Here is a 17,616-nt window from a genome sequence, read left to right on the forward strand (position 1 = left end):
AGAGGTTAGGGATGGAGGAGGATTCTGGGGGGAAAGACTCATTACTGGGAAGGGTGGCAACAAAGAGGTGCTGTAGGGCCAGATTGTGCTCAACTGCCTCCTGGGTATTCTGGGACAGAGCAAGCTCTCCTCAGTCGAGCTGATATGCTGCCTTGTGGCAAGTGTTTGGGATTAAAACTAACAAAGATGGCTGCAAAGCAAAGCTGTAGCCAGGCCTGTATCTTTACCCGGCTGACTGGGAGCAGAAGCAGCTGAAGGGAAGGAAATGCAGGCAGGCAAGAGGGAGTTAAGTAAATAATTTTTTTTCCCTTTTCTTTGTCGATATGTTTAGTTCTCTTCCTGCCAAGACTCATTTCACTCTGCTATCTTGTGAGAGACACATATGGTGCGGTGAAATTGCCATCCGAGAAAGCATGCCCCAGCCTGTTGAGACATCATCAAATAAGATTAAAGCAAAGCAAAAATAAAAAGATAGAACGATTCCCCCTCCCTTTTTTTTTTCTTTTTTGCAGCAAACATCTGATGAAAGTCAGTAAGGTACTTGAATGCTTCTAAAGGTTTTGTGGCTATTTCTTTACTTTGCCTGGTTAACAAAAAGGCAGAACAGGACTGGCCAATCTCCCCCTTTTACTTCTTCAAGTTAACAAAAAAAGTCCTTAATAGTATTGCTTTCAATTCTCCTCTGATAAATAGCACTTAAATGCACCAAAAACAGCTCTATTTCTCTATCGCTCCCTTCCTTTCCCGCTTCTGTCTTGGAGTATAATGTGGAAAGCCTTTGGGTGCCAGTGTGCCATCCTCTCTCTGCAAAAGACAGCACCAGTTTTTAAAGGCTTTTTTTTTAAGGCTATGGCTGTAATATCTGCTCTAGAAAATAGAAATTGCCTTCCCTCTGGGAACAGGCATATCATAACATGGAATCATAAAAAGCTGAGAAAAGCCACCCATTTCTCAGATGAGAAGATAAGAAATTTGTTTGGAATGCTTACATTTAGATCCATTTAATAGCCACTCCTCATTTGGCACCATTCTCAGGCCAAGGCACGAAAGGGAAAAGACTTGGATGTTTTCATGGCAGAAGAGTCATTTCCTGCGCTCCCACTTCTTCCAAAATGGAAACCTTGTTTCTGAGCACCTGAATTTCACTCACTTTGTCAGTCAATTACTTAAGGCTCTCCTTCTCTGGCTGGGCTGTTCCATGTTGAGGAGGCCTTCTTGAAATTGTTTTCATTCCTGTTTTTATTGATTGTGTTAAGGACAGTCCAAAGGAGAACAACAGTGAAGCCCACAGTCAGAACTGAAGCTGCCTCTGTAAGGGAGAATAGATGCATGTGGATGGAGCAGATAAGAGCAGGCAGGCAGGAGATGCTGTAGTTGAGTCTGGAGGAACATGAGGGGCTGCCTTAGACCAAGTCAAACAAATAGGTTCATCCAACTCCATGTTGTCTACACTGAAGGGCAGCAGCTCTCTAGGGCAGTGTTTCCCAACCTTGGGCCTCCAGCTGTTTTTGGACTACAACTCCCATCATCCCTAGCTAGCAAGACCAGTGGTCAGGGATGATGGGAATTGTAGTTCAAAAACAGCTGGAGGCCCAAGGTTGGGAAACACTGCTCTAGGGGTCCAGAGCACCTCATAGGGATTTTAACTTGCTGCAGCTGTAAGGTGTATCAAAATTTTCTATTTTTGCTTTATGGTTAAAGTATATTAATAAATAACAGCCCAGTGATGACAAGCAGGCCAGAAAGAAAAAAACATTAAGACTGCTTAGCAGTGGCGATGTCTGCCAAGTACCAAAGCCTTAGAGCCATCTCCACATTTTGATTTATAACTTCCTTTAGAAATTTCCAATTTACTTATTTCCCTGCCTAAGGAATGCTGAGAGTATGAGCCTCCCTGCTGGCATGGGCCTTGGTACATGTGTACCCCCTTTACTTCCCTGTTGGCAACCCTGGCCTCCACCTTCTCATGTGAACAGCAAATGATGGAATAATTGTGACTATCAGAACTGAAACAACACAGGGGTACAGGTGCTCATGTGCCAATTCCACGCACAGAAAATTCAGATCGGAACAAACACATCTAGAAGACCATAAAAACAAATTTCATGGAGCTTAGAGTCAAATGCTTCAATAGCCTTGAGCAAGAATTAGAGGAGAAACCCAAAGAAAGAAAAGCCAGAGGAATATCCCCTGGGCCTAGACCCATGGATATGTAACAGGGGCTCGTGTGATATCATCACAACATTAACTTCTCTCCCTCCGGACCATGCCTGAAGTTGAGACTCAAAATACAAGTTATCTTCAGTTACTTCCAAGGGCCTATTGTGGAGCTCTCCACCGGTGGGACTTTTGCCTGCCTGCCATCCATTTTTCTGCCTTCCCCAGATACGTCTGAAAGTGGGGAGAATATGTGATTATTGTTCTCCAGAGAGGTGGAGGAAAGGTGTTTCAAAAAGTGACTTCATCCCTATGTAAGCAGATGGTTTGTCTGGAGAGAATGAGAATGCAAACCTTACTCACTGGCGCATGCACACAAACACACACATGCCCTTGGAGAGGCTGCTTGTTTTAAGTGGGCCCTTTTGCTTTCTGAATGGAGATGTGTGTTATGTGTTGAAGAAAGCATGATGTACTCACACACCTCCTATTATGAATTACTGCACTTGATAATTATAGCAGAAAAGTGATCATCTGAGCATAGAGTTAATTTCAAAAGCCTCCTGTCAAATGTAGTTGGCTGAAGAGAACATATTTCTCATTTCATGGGAAGCCGACGATATAGCTCTTGTTGTTTCAGAATTTCATAGTTAATATCTTCAACTTCTCTCGGAAAAGCCTCGCGTTATTTCAATTGCAAATTGAGTGGGGGGGGGGAGAGTGGGAAATAGGTTGTGGTGAAAATGTGTAAAAAGGAAGAAAAGTTGTGCTGAACTTGAAGGAAGGAAAGAAACCCTAAAACTACCCATCTGTTTTCACAGTGATGTGATTATGATAGAGCCAAGTCACATCCACCTGGCTGCCCCATGCAATGGTTAGGATTTGGTTGTGGACAGTGCTTTTTCTGGGGGGGCACAGGGGTACGCATACCCCTAAACATTTTATGAATCTTTGTACTTTTGTCCATTTATTGTATTTATTTTTCCTGATTTGAACTATAAAATGGTATTTTCTTGAGTCAAAATGAGACTATCACTAAACATTTTTTTTAGAAAAAAAGCACTGGTTGTGGATATTCCTACACTAAAAAGAAAACATCAATTTGCACTGAATCTGAATTTTTGTTTGTTTTTTAATCTGAATCTAATTTTTTGGCTCAGTCCCAAACATTTGGGTTTTGTATCATGGATGCTTTGAATTTTTTGACCCACAAATAGGTTTTTGTATTGAAAAGGGTGTTTGGTGCTTTCTCCCTAACTATTACGAGGCGGCCCTGTTTAGGAAAGTTTTTAATATTTGGTTGGAAGCCGCCCAGAGTGGCTGGGGAAACACAGCCAGATGGGCGGGGTATAAATAACATATTATTATTATTATTATTATTATTATTATTATTATTATTATTATTATTATTACAGCATCTCTCTAGGCAGAGCCTACAAAAGACTCATTTCACTGTGGATTTGTGGATTTGGGCTTACCTCCTCTCAGGCAAGGCAATCTCCTTCAGTGAAGTGGGGTGAAGGAGAAGGTTTGCTGGACAACAGCAAAGGATAAAATGTTTGGTGGAGGGTGGAGGCCAATGCAAAGGGGGCTGGGGGATAATAGAGCTATCTAAAATATGAACCTGTTGTAGGCTAAATCCACCTAAATGTCACATGTACAAATCAGACCAATAGTACCCTTCAAGTGTTAACAGGGGTGAGGGTGGGCAGGCAGGAGGGAATCTAACCCAGGTGGTTCTGTGGTTTGGGAACAGAGTTAGGGAGAATATATGCTGCTGATTAAGTTCCAAAAAATGGGGAGGGAAGCATAGCAAAAATATAAATCTATCACTATGGGCAGTAAATGGAAAGGGGTGCGTCAGAAAGGGGGGTGGTAGCAGAAGCAGCCTGCCACCAGGAAAAGGTGAAGGAGATGAAGGGGGGTGGAGAAAGAAAGAAAGCCGACCTCTGGCGCAATAATGGGGTGCAAACGTCTAAATCTCTCACATTTTATGGGCAACGTCTAATGCTTCTACCCCCTGCCATTATGACATTTCCACTGGCTCTGATCTTTATTTTCAGTTTTATTGCCCACTGAGTAACAGGTTTCTCCAAGAGTGAAAGAAAGAAAGCAGACTCCTCTAGGAAGCTGGGCAGTTGGAACTCAGACAGCTCCCATCTCCGTCCTCTTGCTGGAGGGACAATTTCCCAGGCTCCATGTGGAACTCCAGCTAGGATCAGGCCCAAACAACCCTTGAGAGGGACAAGGCCAGGTCTTCAAGTACAGGTTGAAAGCAGGTGTGTATGTGTTGGGTGGGAGAGTGCTGTTTAAAGTGCCAGGGGGTGGGGGTTCAGATCCATACTTTCATCTCATGCCTTTCTGTCCCCAGTCCTGCTCTCTGGGAACTTTTCTCCCAGCTAGACCCACTTCTGGTATTTCAGCTGAGATGCAAAGGGCCATGGGGCCAAAGTGCTGTGAGCAGCAGAGAGGGCACTTTGAGCCCCATTTGAGAGAGGACAGAGCAGCGGGCCTCTCTCCCATGCTGTTTGGCCCTCTGTGATACCTTTGCCCTTGCCCTGTGTCTGTGTATGCTACAAGGAAGCCAGAGTGGCTGAGGGCGGCACAATGCAGCCAAAGAGAATAGCTCTCAGGACCCATTCATTTTAATCAGAGAAAGAAGTTCATGCACCTTCAGTGCATCACCATGTGTTACTTGTACAAGCCACCATGTGATCCTGGGAGCCTTAAAGCAGTTATTCCTTCAGTCAGAGTTTGTGATGCAAATCTATACCCTGAAACTGTCCAGAATGCTCATCTGCATTACAAATGGCTGTCTTGTGCTTTCCTTTCTCTTTTTTAAGCACTATACAGAAGGAAGGAAGGAAGGAAGGAAGGAAGGAAGGAAGGAAGGAAGGAAGGAAGGAAGGAGGGAGGGAGGGAGGGAGCTTAAAAGTGATCTGAAATGCTCAAAAATGTGGAGAAAGAGTCAAGAATCTCTGTGGCCACAGCTGTCCCTCCTGCAGGAGGGGCTAGGAGGAGCAACGGTGCAAAAGTTGCCTCACTGGATAGACATCTGGATCCCATTAGCTTACAAACCAGAGCATCCGCAAACTTGTCAGCTGAAACCCACAACAAAGCCTGGGGAGGCGATTTGCCTTCTGACAGGAACCCGGCTGCTCTGTTTTACAAGGCAAATATTATCTGTTCTCATTTCCAGGGCGCCACATTATTAAAAGCTGGATGTAATCTAAGAAATTAAAAAGGGCTTGTTTCATTTGACATTTCATCTCTTGAATTCCCCAGAGAAAGAAAAGCCCAATATGAGCCTGGGTCTTGCTTGTCAAGAATTGTCTTTTCACTTGTGAATCTGTTCTCCTCTGACCTGCCTTGTCTGGCAGCCAATGGCAGCGCAGGGAAATGCACCTCCCTGTGGCTTGGGAGCCACACCCTCCCAGGGGCTGCAGCAGGAGGGAGCCTCTGCTCGCCACCCAAAGGGAAGAGGGTTTTTGTTTTGTTTTTACATATAGGATATAGATTGCTTGCCTGCCAGGACACGCTGTGCAGTGGGCCAAATTCAAGCTAGAAATAGTTCTGAGCATCCATAACTACGCTTATGGATCAGGATGAGGCGCCTTCTTTCCAATGAGGCACCTGGAAGATCACAAGCCTGTTTGTCACCAGCATCTGGTATTCACAGATAGACTGTCTCTGGACACGGAAGACCGTCCATGAAAAGCTTATTATTGGCTGCACCCCATCGGATTATTCCTGAACCCTGAATCAAACTGGCTTGTGTGCTATCTTGAAGTCCCACAAGTCGGGGCAAGGCTGCCAGATTATGCACCCCTCCCAGTCCCTTGCACCCCACTGGGCACTCCTCTTGCACTTCTAACAGCTGCAATGGCACATGCTAGCAACTGGGTTTCTCCAACGAGGTACGCAGAGGAGCCTGCATGCCTCGGCCAGCCGCCCAGGATCAGTGGAGGAATCGCCTTGGGAGCATGCAGATGGGCAGGTTCCCAGCTACTCTAAGCCAGAGTGGAGAGGTGCAATTTTTGCACCCCTCCTGGGCCCATGCTCTTGGCAGGGGCCAGCCTGACAAGGACTGAGGCTGTTTCCCTACTAAGGCATCCATGGGTAGCTGTTTTTGTCTCTGTACTTGTGTGTCTTAGTCTACACACTTTCAATTTTATTCTTCCAAAATCTGTATTGACGTTTCCCGTCCACAGGAGTGGGCGCCGCTTGATGAGATGTAGTCTTGCTGCTTTCTGTCCCCCACCCCCATCCACTATAAATTCCAGTAAGCTGAGGTCTGTTGTGGGCATGCATGCAAGTATTTGTTTATCTATGCATGCAAACCTTTAAAAATAATAAATGGTTCAAAATAAAAGTTTTTCAGTCTACTAGATTTGCACAAAAGAAAAGTGAATAATAACAAAAGTACTTGTGCTTCAGAAACCTGAGGTCCATTATGGGCAGGCAAGCAGGCATTTGTTTACCTGTGTATGCACACCTTTTTAAAAAAATTAAAACCAGGTTTTTTTATATACCAGATTATATATGTGTGTTAGAGAGAGAGAGATTCCAAGCCAGTCAAGGTTTTGGAATTGCTAACATGAAAGGCTGCTGCTTCCTTTCCTGCCTATTTCCCTTCTCACTTCCTGTACCTGCAAGGGCACACTTTATTTTTATTTTGAATACAGCTGCCTTGTGCAAGAGCAATTTTGTGCAGAACTGCTTTTAAAATTGGCACACTACAGATGTGGCTTCAACAATGAACAGCGGAAAAAACCATTTTGGCTGCTGGAAACAAAATGGAAATAGGAGTTGTGGCAGTAGACGGCACCCAGTGAAACCCTGCCACACATGGAGGGAGGGTGATCACCCACACAATGCACTCCACAATCAGGTAACATGCAGTTTTATATTGGATTTTCTTCCTTTATCAGATCAAAAAAACACTGCATTTTGTGGGGGCTGAGGAGAATGCCACAAAAAAATAAACACACAAGTAGCTCCAAATCTACATTAAACTCCAGTCTGGATGAGCTGCAAGTTGTTTAAATTGGCTGAGTCCTGCAGCTTGGGATTCAAAGTGGGTGAAACGACCAGCAAATGTTGGTCAGGGGAAAAGGTCTCTCCTTTGGTTCTACGACCAAAATTCCCAGCTGAAAGCTCCTCTAGAATGTAGCTATACGATGAGCATGTCAGAGGTTTGTGCCACACTGAAGCAGCGGTGCAGGCGCCACTGTAACAAGTGGCCAAACCTTGGGGAGCAACAGGGCGAGTCCTCCAAACTGAACCCCCAGAATCCAGAGGCTCAAGTCAGAAGGAAAAGCAAAATGTCCACTCAAAGCCATCCAAATTGTGAAGTGAGGGTGGGGATTGTTCAGCCAAGAGAAAGAGAGAGGGAGGGAGAGAGGGAGGGAGGGAGGGAGGGAGAGAGGGCAATAGAGAGGCTCCTGTTTGACATTCCTGCAGGCCTATTTATTAGTGGTGAAATACAAACCATGTTATCAAGAATCTCGAGGAAATGGATTGATGTTAAGTGATACTTCAGAATCCACCCCCTAGCAAAGCTGCTACACCATTGCAGGCAGATAAGTGGAAAATCCTTCCTGCAGACGGCGGAGATGCTGTAAAGCCTTTGGATGCATTTCTGCGGCAAAATACCAAGCAGCCTTGGGTACCTTGGGGGGTTGGGGAGGAGACAAAGTACATGAAGACTGCAGAGGAATGTTACGAAATCAAGCTAATAATCTTGAAATGTCATAACATGGTGTTCAAAGTCACTCTCGATGTTATGAATCTCTGCCTTTTACAGAACACTCATTGCTCTTGAATGGACCTCCTACAGAGGTGAGGGGTTCAAGAAGAATGATATTCACTTGATTCATAATCCAGCGGCAACACAGGTGCAACCTAGAGCTCCTCCCTGGCGTAAGCAGGTAATGTTTTTGGGTCCAAAAAGGAGGTCCTTGAGCTTGCAACACAAAGACCATTGGAGCTGCTAGGGTGGCCTTTGGCAAAACCACACCTTCATCACAGCCTTGGAGGTATCTGTTCTCTGCAGTGGGACCTCTGCTAACAGCGGCACCTTGGCTGGCCCAGGCCCCTTCTTACGGCTGCCTTCCAGATAGTTGGGCTGCTGTTCATCCCCCTGCTGAGAAGCCGCCACCCCAATGTCACAGCCCTGATCCATGTGACTCCTGGGAGGAAGCCCTGGAACCAGAGCTCCCCACAGTGGGCAGGAAGCACGAGCACCCCCTAAGACAAGGGTAGGCAACGCAAGGCCAGGGGGCCAGATGCAGTCCAATCGTCTTCTCAATCCGGCCTGCGGACGATCCGGGAATCAGTGTGTTTTTACATGAGCAGAATGTGTGCTTTTATTTAAAATGCATCTCTGGGTTATTTGTAGGGCACAGGAATTCATTCATATTTTTTTTCAAAATATAGTCCGGCCCACCACTTGGTCTGAGGGACTGTGGACCAGCCCAAAGATGAAAAAGGTTGCTGACCCCTGCCCTAAGCAAACACCCCACATCCCACCCCACAGTGCATGCAATTTTTTTTTGAAAAATATGCTTATATAGGGAAGGTCAGGGTCACTTTCTCTCTCCCTCTCTCTCTCTCTCTCTCTCTCTCTCTCTCTCTCTCTCACACACACACACACACACACACACAGAGGAATGTGCATCTATCAGGAAAACCATCTAAAAATTAAATGAAGGGGATGGGAACCCAGGATGTGTTATGGCTTTCAAAAAGCACACCCCTTTGGAAATCAGGAAAATGTGCCTGGAATCTTGAGAACCCCTGCCTGAAAAGTGGGGTTTTTTGGAGGGGTGGAGCTGGGAAGAGATAACTAAATTCCATTATGTTCCTTTCCTTCGAAAACCATGTCTACAACTCAACTAACATGCATTAGAAACATCCCTCTCTGCCTTTGATCCTTTCTCATCCTGGCTGTGTGGAGCTCAGTCTTCCTTCGGTTCCTCCTTTGTGCCTCTGGAAGGGCCGTGGGGGGCGGGAGTGGCTGCTCCGCTGGTTAGCTGGGGAGGCTCAAAGCCTAGGCAGGACTGAGATGCAACAAATAGCTTGCACCGAAATGCATGTTCTCCCCCACCCAGACACCCCAGACATTCAGTTGAGGTGGGCTGAGGACAAACATCCCACCCCCACAATAAAAGTAACGTTTAAAGCGGCTCATTCATTCAATGAAGATGCCATCTCACAGAAGAGCTCTGCTGATGGCGGATGGCTATTCATGGGAGGGTCCCCTGCTGGGGGGGGAAGCTCGTACACACCCTCCCCCGCTTCCCCCCACGCAGGCAACCAAGTGGCTTGCCTTTGCAAGGCCTGGGTCCTCGGCAGGATGCTTCCACTTTCAGACCTATCAAAGGAATCTCCGAACAAATTACATGGTGAATTAGAGTCCCTGCTCTGCCTCCCCCCCCCCCCGCCTCCCGCTTCCCGTTCTGCACGGACAGCAGCCGCGGAGCACCCGGGAAATCCTGCCAGATAAGCAGATTACGGACGGGCAGGTGCCAAGAGGCGACTCTTGAATTTCACAGCCCAACTTCTGAGGCGAGATCAGTTCATCTCTCTCTAAGATGGGTCACAGGCGGACCAGGCTGTTTTAATTAACGCGCCGATTCGCGAGCGGAACAAACCGCGGAGCAGCCCGCGCGCGCGGAGGAAGGCTCCTGCGCCTCTCTCTGTAACAGCCTGGGGGGGGGGGGCGGCGTGGAGCAGGGGGGGCGCTGCTGTGGGGCTTTTCACAGAAGCCTTCCCTGTGGGCTGCTTTCCGGCAGCTCATCGGGTTGCTGGCGATGACCTGAATAACAAAGCCAGAGAGAAAGGACAAAACGCGGAAAACAAATTAGCATTTTTAAAATAAAAGGGGGTGGGGGGGGAAAGAGCCTGGCTTTTAATCCTATTAAGATCGGGGCTTCTTCCCTTTCTAGGTGCTCTGAAAGAGAGATCCCGTTGCCTCTGCCATTACCATAAGTGCTGAAATCAGCGCTTTCTTTGACAGAAGTTGTTAATATTTGGAAAGGGCCAGAATTCCAGCCCCGTCTTTGATTGTTATTCCAGGCTCCCCTCGCCGGTGCCAAGGTCACCGGGAGATCCACCTGCGCGCCGCGCGCAGCCCAGGCGCCGGGCCGCAGTGCATGTATAATTGAACACCAGCCTCTCCAGGACCTCCCTGCATCCCGAAAATTATTTTATTACAATAACAAATTGGTTTCAAAATCATGCATTATGGATTCTGAAATTAGGTCTGCCAACGGAACCTGGAAACACAAACACGCACTTCAGCCACGGAAGGTCCCGAGGAAAAAAACCGCAAGATGGATGGGGGTGGGGGGGTGGGGAGGAGGAGGGGGCGCTGTGTGTGTGTCAGGACGAGAAGAACATTCATTCCGCCTGTAAACTCCTCGAACTCTTCTTTTATTACCCTTAATCGACAGAGTTAACAAGAACAAAGCACTCCTTGGGCACGAGAAATGCGTAGGAATCCCATCGCACCTATTCCTGCATTGCAGGGGGTTGGACTAGATGACTCTTGGTTGACCCTTGATTCTACCCCCCCCCCTTCATCAGGCAGGGACTCTGCAGCCAGATGGGGCTGTTCTGCACAACCCAAGACTGCTGTTGCCATTCAGGCTCTTGCTGCTAAACGCCCTGCCCCCAAGGCAGCTTTTAGGAAGCCCTGCAGGTATTCTCCTCCGAAAGGGTTAACCTTGGCTTCTCTGCACCAGCCGGGCCTGCCCTGCCCAGCTAATGCACTTCTGTGATAGACGGTTGTCTCTTATTTGCAAATTTCATTTTAAGTTAAATATACATTGATTTAGCATCCTTTTACAGCACAAATATTCTTTTTTCTCATGCAAAATAAGCATGTTTCTTGGTCAACTGACATTTTGTGAAAATGGAGTTGAGGTAGCTATTTATGAATAATTAAGGCTAAAATGTTTTTCTGATCCCTCAATGTCTTTTTATTTTAAAACATTTATATCATGTCAGAAAGGACTTGTTGTACCAAAAAGTAAGCTTTCCATTAAAATAATGCGGAAAATGACATCTCTAATGTTCCTAATAGTACCTACGGCTTCTCAGCTGTATTCTGGATCCCTGCTTGCAAGCGAGCAAGGGAGGAGGCAGGCGGATGGACGGACAGGCAGGCAGGCAGCCTTCCTTCTGTTCTTAAGTGGGGGGAGTTCATTTTCTGCCTTATCCACTCTGGTGTTAAAAGACTTCATTTGAAATATTTACAATGTGACAAAAAGCCCCAACTAAGAACTCTTTTTTAAAGTACTTACGCTGGCCAAACCCTTTCTGATTTTCAGGAGAGTGCATTTTTCTATTAATGGGAGAAATGCAAATTGACAGAAATTGCCATTAGTTTTAAATGGTTTGGTTTTATATATTTATATCTATATAGAGACATTTAAAAAAGAAAGAAATTGGAAGAACATGTTGCAAGCCCATACAATGTTTTAATATTACCAGTCCTAACAGTGCAGCTACCTGCGATTCCTCATCCATATAGGCATTTTCTAGCAGAAAAAGAATCAGAACAGGATTTAAAAGTTTGAAGATTTTAACGAAGGACATTCTAAGAGAAAACATAAATGTCTGTCTTCCCTTTCTGAATGCATTTGTAAGCATGCTTTGTTTTTCCTCTAAAGAAATGTCTGTGGAAAAACTGATCTGTAATTTCATTTAGAAGCAATGAAGGGAGTAATTTTTTTTCCCTTTAGTGAAATTAAGATGAATAATTATCTCTAATCTAATCAGTATTATCTGAAAAAAGATGTTAAACAGCTTAATTTTTGTGATTTCTTTAAAAGCCTCTTTTGATGCTATTTAGACTGACATGCTGAAGGGTGGCTTTTCTAAAGAAACAATTAAGAAATTGTTGATAGTTATTAAACGTTACTGGCAATTCTGAACAATTATAAATGCATTTTTTTAAAAAAAAACTTGTGATTTTTTACACACATGCTTAAATATCAGACAGTGAAAAGGAGTAGAAAGAACAATTTGCCAAATCTATTATTGTACAAAATAAAAACAGGATTCATAAGCAAAGCAATTTCTCCCATGATATGTGTGTGTGTGTGTGTGTGTGTGTGTGTATTTGAAAATCTATTAAATTGGGGGTGGTAACTAATGTTCCCTGCATATTTGGTTATCAATATTTTTTTAAAAAAAAATCAGCTGAGGGCTATTTAAATCTGACTGTTACAAGCCTACTCTTTTAAATGTTATTAAAGTCTGCTTCCACGTGCATGGATTCCTCGCATCTCACTACAAGCACCATTTCAGAAAAAAGGGGGGGGGGGATAAAGTCAAAATTATCCTCTCATCTAGAGAAAGCAGAGAACTGCCCCCTGTCCCTGGTCAAGATTTCCCAGGGGGAGGACTGGGAGCTGTGTTGGTGAGGATCTAACGAAGAGGACTGCGTGGAACAATATTTCCCCTGCCATAAAGGCAGCTCCGCAGCAGGTTCACAAGATTTCCAAATCGGCACAAAGGATTAGAGGGGGAAATGGACGGGGTGGAAAACATGGTCTCGAGGGCAAGCCCCCTGGAGTTTCATCCCAAGCTTAGTCTAACGGGCGAGGTGGCTGCTCATGAGAAGGCAAGCAGGCCAAAGCTTGGCTGGCTGCAGCAGAAGCCCAGGGTTGAAGGGGTCACTTCACAGGGAGAAAGACAGAAAAGAAGATGCGCCACAGTAAAAAGAGGGAGCCTGATGTGGTGAACAGAGGCAGCCCAGCCGCCTCTCTTAGCAGCGGCTGTGCTGGCAACTCGGCTGACTGACACCATTAACTGGTTGCCATTTGGAATCCAGAACATCCCCTTGCAGCAGCACCAGGTGGGAAGCTGGCTGCCAGAAAAAGGGGAAAGTTTGACACTGCATCCACCAAGCAACCTCACATCAAAGGTTTCACAAATAACATAACAATAAAGACACTTGTTGTTCTTCAGGATGGTAAACCTCTGCTTTCTCTTTATGCATCAGATTCTGCCAGTTCTCTCTCTCTCTCTGATTTTCCATGGCCAGCCTTCAGCCCAGAAATTCAGACACAGAAAAGAGGAGGGAATACTGTCTGCAGCGGGGTTCCCTCCTCTTCTCCTGCAAATTCTCTTATTTCCCTGGTCAGCTGCAATGCAAAAGGCAATTCCCTTCCTAAACATCATATAAAGCTAGCGGAGGGTGGTACCTGATTAGCGTGAAAACCTGCAGAAAAGGGCAACGGGTGCCAGCACCCATGGCAGCAACAAGCAGCTAAACCAGCCTAGGGCACACTCTGCAAGGAGCACCTCACGCGCAAGCCCTGCATCCTTCTGCACAGTAGCCATTTGCATTAATGCAGCCCAGGCTGGAGCAACGGAATTGTCCTCCTTGATGAGGACAATCCAGTCCTTCCAGACTGTCACTGTTTTCAGGTGCGATTGAACCACATACTGGCAAATTCAGATTGCGTTATTACAGTTGGTCAGGAAGTCTTGTGCAAGAAATCAGCCTCCCCAAAGATCAGACTTTTAAGGAGGAAAATGAAAGGCAAACACACTGGAAAATGCAGGAATAACACTTGCTTTGATGCAACATCATCTAATCTCCCCACAAATGAACGAGAAGCAACAAATTAAATAGCCAGCCTCATTTAATCTCCCTGCAAATGAATCGGGATGAACACTCAGTAAACAGGTTGTCTGGAAGTGAAATCAAACAACAATTTATCTAAGGGTAAAAACACCACTTTTGGCAAAGCATTTCTCCCACCAGGAAATAATTATTATTAGTAGCTGCTGTTTCCCCCCCTCGATTTTACAATGTATATAAAAAACAGAGAACAGTTATAACAGAGGAAAATTAAAACATGAAAAAAAACCTGTAAAATGGGTATGTACAATAAGCACAGTTACATGTGAGTTAAAATAAAGTCCAAGTCATAAAAGAAAAAAGAGAGAATAAATGTTGTCTTCATGAAAAGACTATCAACATTATTTGATTATCAAGTATAGTTCCAGATTTGCCAAGCTGGTGACAAGGGTTGAAAATGATGGCTATATAATAAAGGAATGCCAAATCATATAAAATGTGTCTGGAGGTTTTAGGCCTTGCTGAAATCTTAAATTATGTGTAATTCTCTCCATTACAGGTATATTCCAGAGTGTGTGATACAGTACTAGTTATTTTTATTAAATATTATTATTTATGATGATCTGCTGTTCCCTAAGGGGCAAGGCAGTTTACAATGTGCAAATAGAGAACACTGCAACCAGAGTTTCAACTAAACTCTGCCCTTGAACTCCTCTCCTCCCTGCCAGGCCACATCCCTCTCCACTTGCCCTGCTAGTTCTTTTGAACATAACATTCTTTTGTCCTGTGACCATGGAAGGGATTCTTCCTCTCCTTCAGCATACCTGTACCAAGATTTTCTTGGCTGTCGCATTCTGTGTTGGTGACGAAGAAGTCATGCATATCTTGCTACTTTTTAATCATTCCTGTGTCAGGTTTTCCCATGTTCCTTCTACAATTGTGCACTGATCATCATCATAATGATAATGGTGATCACTGCTATCCCTCAGCTGCAGGAATGGGCAGCAAAAAAGCACAGCCTGCTGTTCATGCACTAACTAGAGGTTTCTGGGTGCTATACACATCTTTCTAAATTATTATTATTTTATTTATTAAACTTATTAGTCACTAATTTGCCACAGCAACTCAAAGGAACTTACAATAATTTTAGCAAACACATACATACATGAAAATAGTGTTTAAAAAATGAGTAAAACACAATTCTATTTTTAAAAAAACCACCCTCAAATTAAACATCCCACGCATGCAAAAAGGCTACAGATAAGTAAAAGTGAAGGGCCTGATGGAAAATATGTTTTTGCAGTGTGTGTCCCCAAATAAGCTCCACCGTACAGCTCAGAAAGAGCAGCAAATGCGAAGAGAGCTGGGCTGAAGCAGAGTGATCCTGCCCTCATTGTTGCTTTCCAAAAATGTGGGGCTTCTGGAAAGTTCGCTTCTCCCTGCTTGCAGTTCAGAGTCTCCATCTCCTTTCCCTCTGATAGGTTTGGGGTGAAATGTCAGGCCATGATAGCAATGTGCTTGCTGTTCTATTACAAACCCTTCTCCCTCAGTGGCTTTTAAAGGCACATTCAGCTCCCATCCCCCCCCCTTGCCCCTGAGTCAGGGGGAGCTCACCCCTGGCACGGGTGGGGACCCCTGGCCATATCTCATGCTCCCAAGCAGGCACCCTGGCAACCGTAAATCCAAGCCACTGTAATTCTCGCCCTGGACGGGCGTACATTTTAAACAGCTACTTAGGGGGAGGCAAGCGCCAAGTGCTCCGGCAGGGACCACGCTGAGTTTTGCTTTCCTTTTATTGTGCCTTTTAGGTTTTTATTGGGGTTGATTCATTATGCGCCGTGGACTCTATAGGAACAGGCCATTTCTCAACTTAACAGGTTTACGGGGAAATTATAGTTTTTAAAGCCTAAAGGTCCAGGGTGGGGGGAACCAACTGAACTACAGCATTTGCCCCATGGATAGAAAGGGGAGAGAAGATGCCCCTTTCTGCTCTCCCACCTCCAATCAGCCCCCTCCAGTGGCTCCTTCAGCTTTGGATGGATTTGCCTGGTAAAGGAGACTGGAGGAGGAAAGAAGGGAAGGTATCAGCAGCACAGGGAGAAAGGAGGAGAGAGCTGGGGGGGGGGGCGTGCATCATAGAAGCAGGATGAGAAATTTTGAGACATTTCTGGCGGTTGCACTGAAACAATCTCTTCTGATACTAGGGGGTAGGAAATTAAATTCAGTTTGCATTTAAAGGCAAACCCACTTCATCTGCACTTTCTGACACAATGCAGCACCTGAAATGCAGCCATCCTTTGAAATTCACAAATCTCCAGATTTTGCAATGCTGCCTTGCAGCCAAGTCATGTATGCAACTTGGGAGAAGTCTGCACACAAATGCATTATATTAGAGAAAATTGCTTTGCACACATGTGTATATTAGGCAAAATATACACATACCAGGAGAAATTCTTCCCAAAATCCTGATGAGAAAACGAGAATTTTCACTGAAGAAAAATTTTGTTTTCTTTAAAAAATATATAAATCACCAATTGATGCGAAGAACTAAAGGTTGGAAAAATGAAAAAAAATGGAAGTTGACAGATTTGCTCACCCTCTGGGGTAGTGTCAGGTGAGGCACATGGAGCTCAGTGCAAGAGAATCCTGTCTTCCACTCATGTTGTGGGGTGGGAAGAGTTCTACAAAGTCTGTGGTGAAGCCTAATCCTAGGCTTGCTTACTTGGAAGCAAGACTCTCTGCATTAATCCCAAGTAGGTCTGGACAGGGCTGCACCTCTAGGGGCCCAAAGTGACACATCTTGAAACACCAAGCTTGGCCTCAGCCCCTTGTGTGTTGTTGCAAGGTGTCCCACCAGAGTACCTCTTGGGCCAGGTGTGGCTGTTTCTCTGGCACTCCTGAAAACGATGTTGCTGTCCAGATGGAGTGGGTGGGCTCCTGATAAGTGCACTCTGTCACCACTTCGCCATATGACACCCAAAACAGCTGTTCCCCAAGGCTGGAAAAATATGTGAAATTCCTCAATTAATCCCAAATGCCTAAGAGGCAGTCCCATATAGAAATAAGAAAAGTACAGTGGTACCTCGGGTTACATACGCTTCAGGTTACAGACTCCGCTAACCCAGAAATAGTACGTCAGGTTAAGAACTTTGCTTCAGGATGAGAACAGAAATTGCGTGGCAGCAGCGGTGCAGCAGCAGTGGGAGGCCAAATTAGCTCAAGCTTCAGGTTAAGAACGGACCTCCGGAACGAATTAAGTATGTAACCAGAGGAACCACTGTATACACATGGTTTAGCATCATCAGCCCCAAAGTCTTCCAAAGCCTGGTCAGCCTGGAAGCATCAGCATGTTTAAAAGGCATATATCCTCTTGTTTTATTTCATTCCCCCTCTTTTCAGTTCCTGCTTAAGGAATGACAGGCAGGCCCTGTACATACAATTTAATCCTTTAAAGAATCAGTGGGCCTCACATCAATCAAGCCTTCATAAACTTGCAAAAACAATATTGTGATTCCATCAGAGGTAAAGCCCTGAAATTCCCTGCTAATTAATGCAGGGTCACTATGGCCATGGTCAAATATTTACCCCTTAGCCAGCACTCCAGGCCTTGGGACGACCACCAAGGACCTGAGTGGTGGGTAAGAATTGATTATGGATCTGTTGTCATTGCAGCAAAGCGGCATTTGCAGATCAACAGTCTTGCAAAGAAGGTGGTGGCCTCAGATCGGAGACCTTCCCAGCATCTCTGCTTTCCCTTCAGCCATGAAGAGGACACTTAAGAGAAAGTAGAAATCCCCATGCTAAAAAAGTGTTGGGGGGCCTGAAGGCACAGGATGCAACCTCTTGCCTTGGCCAAAGCC

The sequence above is a fragment of the Podarcis muralis genome, chromosome 7 (genome assembly GCF_964188315.1).
Source record: "Podarcis muralis chromosome 7, rPodMur119.hap1.1, whole genome shotgun sequence".
Classification (NCBI taxonomy): Eukaryota; Metazoa; Chordata; class Lepidosauria; order Squamata; family Lacertidae; genus Podarcis; species Podarcis muralis.